Source organism: Lactuca virosa, chromosome 8 (assembly GCF_052849685.1).
Source record: "Lactuca virosa cultivar CGN04683 chromosome 8, Lactuca_virosa_CGN04683_v6, whole genome shotgun sequence".
Taxonomy (NCBI): Eukaryota; Viridiplantae; Streptophyta; class Magnoliopsida; order Asterales; family Asteraceae; genus Lactuca; species Lactuca virosa.
Genome location: NC_136433.1, coordinates 236,381,466 through 236,385,394, shown reverse-complemented (window position 1 = coordinate 236,385,394; position 3,929 = coordinate 236,381,466). Strand labels below are relative to the sequence as shown.

The 3,929-nt window shown below is 36.2% G+C and overlaps 1 non-coding gene across 1 annotated transcript; it reads right to left on the bottom strand.

The window, feature by feature from the left end:
- Window positions 1-868: 868 nt before the first annotated feature.
- On the bottom strand, window positions 869-975 carry LOC145135031 (small nucleolar RNA R71). The gene has a single exon (XR_013719512.1). It is a non-coding gene; the product is annotated as a small nucleolar RNA R71 (small nucleolar RNA).
- Window positions 976-3,929: the final 2,954 nt, after the last annotated feature.

Here is a 3,929-nt window from a genome sequence, read left to right as displayed (position 1 = left end):
TGTTTAAGTTAGTAGGATTAAAACTAGTGCATTTCACACACATCAAGTTTTTGGTGCCGTTACCGGGGAACGGTTCTAAATAGTTAATATTATTTGCTAGTGTTATCGATCCTTTGTGTGAGATTTATCTCACATAAAGTTACAAGTTTTTCTGTTTTAAATTTTTTTTTCTGTTTTAGCATTGAACTCGACGAGTGCAATTCTGACCTCGGCGAGTTCGTCGCGTTTCCAGTTTCGTTTTTTATTTCGTTTTGTTCGTTTTACGCATGAATTTTTGTTTTGTTTCAGGAAGTTTATGACCCGAGGCTCCAGTTCTCCTATAGTATCATTTGTGGAAGATCCATAATCAATTCTCCACAAATAGAAGAACAAAGCAACCGGGGAAGCAAGCGGTAAAGACAAACTTCAAAACGATAAGGTGTTTGATTAGGAGCCTGAAACACCCAAGTTTGAAGAAGAAAGTGACACTGAAACAAAAGAAGAGATGGCTGACATCGTAGACATACCCATGGGAACATACAAGAAGCGTATACGAGACGGTACCGGGACAGGACTTGTGCAACCCGAAATTCCCGCAACAACAAACTTTGAACTGAAAGGTCACATTCTCGCCTAATTGAAGGATATCCCATTCTACGGGAAGGATCACGAAGACCCGTACAAACATATCGACGAGGTCAACGACATATCCGACTAATTAAATATTCCAAATGTGCCTCGCGAGACTGTTCTACTTCGGATGCTACCGGTTACATTCAAGGGAACCGCGAAAGATTCGCTAAAATCACTCCATCTAGGATCTATCACGACATGGCCAATGATGTGCGAAGAATTAATAGACCATTTTTGCCCACCATCCAAAGTAGCGAAATTGAAGAAAGCAATTGCCAACTCTGAACAAATGGGTGGAGAATCACTCTACAAGGCGTGGGAGAGATACAAGGGTTTGATAAGAAACTGCCCTCAAAATGACCTAAACGTGCAACAAGAGGTCTCCATCTTTTATGATAGAGTAAATGTGACAACTAGGTAGCTCATTGACTCCCAAGGACCACTCACGAAGAAGGAACCCGCGGTGATAAAAAAATTTATTGAAGAATTCTCTAAGCATTCTAGAGAATATCTCCAAAATCATCTGTCCAGTTTGCTAGTTTTGAGGGCAACCCAAAAAGACTGTGCTTCTATCAATTTAAGTATATACCAGTTATAGTTATTGGCTTAGACACCTAATCCAACAATAAGTATGATAAGCATGCAGTGTGGGCGCTGCAGACATGTGGTACTTATTGCAGTTTAATGGAGCCATTAAGTTTCTTAAGGATAAAGTGGTTAGAGAAGATAAGTGATAACATGGTAAATTGAGAAGAATTTACCATGTAAGAAAAGAGAGTTGTGAACCAGGAAGTAAAATGGCGGAATTGAATTGAGATACGTATATTGTGCATGCATTGTATGGGTATTGCATGCCTATGGTTCTTATTATGATTTAATGGAATCATTGAGCTACCTGGGGATCAAGTGTTGGGATAAGAAAAGAGATATCAAATTTGTGAACCATGGAATGTAATGGTGAGATCGAATCTATATAAGTATAGTGTGTATGCAGATGTATGGGCTCTGCATACACATTGCACTTATGGTGATTTAATGGAACCATTAAGCTACTTGAGGATCGAGTGGTTGGACGAGAAAGATAAACATGGTACTCAAGAGAAATTTCCATGTATAGATTGAGACTTGAATGTCTCGGGAAGAGTAGAGAGAAATATGAAAACAAGAGTGCACGAGAACTAATATATTGATGAAAAAAGAGTTGTAGTAGATACAACACTTTAGAATGAAAGTGAAGTAAGTAGATGTAAAACTTCAATAGGAGTTAGAAGAGAGTTAGAAAAAGTGGTGAGTAGTCACCTGTTGTAGAGTTAGAATGGCACAGTAGAAGCGCATGGGAAATGGTAACTTACCTAAGAGTAGATGATTACGAAGTGTATTAGTATACTTGTGAGAAAAATAATGAAAGAGGTAGTTTTATGCACATGGTAATGAAAAGTGAGACAAAAAGATGAGAAATGGTGCAAAGTATGCAATGCAATTTCATAAGATTAGATAGAATAGTATATGTCCTTTAACAACCCTTATGAGTAGATAGCTGAAGAAAGATTGGCCATAAAGTAGATTGTTATTTCAGGTTAAAAGGTTGAAGTAGAGAATAACCTTAGAAACGGGTCATTAAATGAGAAAATAACCAAGAGAGCAAGAAAATATTATGAGGGCAAGATTTCTTAAAGGATGGGAGATTGTAAGAACGTGAAATTTAGAGAAAGTTGACTTTTAGTCAAATATTGACCAAAAAGGTAAAATGGTCAATTATGAGAAAAAGATGAGGATAAGAAGTTGTAACTTCATGAAAATGTCCAAAAAGAGTTTAAGTCACTAAGATGAGATTAGATGAGTAAGTTTAAGAGAAAAAATGCATGAGAAGATACATTATGGTCAAAAGGGTAAAATAGGTATTTTATGCTTTTTGGGCCAACTTTGTGACTTAATAGATTAAGAACCGTATTAATTCTTTGAGATATGGCTTAACAAATTTGTAAATTATGTTCCCACCTTTATGTGGATATAAAAAACAATGAAAATGGGTAAGAAATGAAGAAGTTATGAAGATTAGAAGTTAGGACAAAATTGTCCTAATGCGGGAACGGAATCAGCCCAAGGGGTTGCTGTCAAGTAGGTATCACGGCGCGGTGGCTACAGTACCATAGCGCGAATGGAGTTAGTCGCAATAAAAATTGGCAATGTACTTTTCCCTACGACGCAGTATACGGATGCCACAACGTGGTGGCCAAAGTAGGATGCCTTTGAGGAAGAATACCACGGCGTGGCAAGCCGATAGCTACGACATAGCAATTAAATGACCGCCTTCGACCCCCGGTCAAATGGTTGACGTGACATAGTATATAGAAGACCGCGTCGTGGTTATGCATTCAGAACACAGGTTATAACCCGTTAAGAGCTCATTCGATCCATTTAGATATGGAGATTGATTGGGAGCTCAAAGGGAGCAATTTTGCTACCCCAACAGTGCCAAGAGATGCTAGAGATGATGGGTTATTAGGATTTTAATCCTCTCCACATCAAGGTAAGATTTCTCCAATTTGGTGAAATGTCTGATTAGAGTAGATTGGTTGAATTGATCAACCTATAGCTTGATTATGATGTTAATGATAATGTTTAGATGCTTTAATCAAGCTTAGAAAGTGATCCACATGGTGGAATCTATCCAATGAGAGTTAGGGTTTTAAACCCTAATGAGTGATTAGTGAATTGATTAATTAGATGTAGATTATAATGAATTAAGTAGTATGGGATGCTTAATTCATTGTTTGAGTGAGATTAAGAGATAGAGAATGAAAAGTTAGAATGTTGATCCTTTAAGTGGTTATTTTGACTTAGAAAGTCAAACGCTCTTAATTGGCTAATAAAAATATTATGATACTTATGTATGTGTATAATTAGGCCTAAGAGCAAAAAAGATGGATCCAATATGCATTAATGGCAGAGTAGAGGAGAATATGACAACGAGGCTTCACTACCTGATAAGGTGAGTTGTTACTCTCTCTCTCTTTCTCTCTCTATGTTATTCTATACATTATATGTACATATATATATATATATATATATATATATATATATATATATATATATGGTTATATATGTTAGATTCATGTATCTGAGCATGAAAAAGAGGAATGAAAGGTTAGGTTATATAGATAATAACCCTAAGTAAGATTATGTAAATGTGGATATACATGTAAGACATATATCAGAGCATGTATGTTTAACCATAGTATGTATATATGTATAAGGAAAAGATATGGGTATTATGAGTAATACCCATAAAAGTATATAAAGAAAGAATATGATTA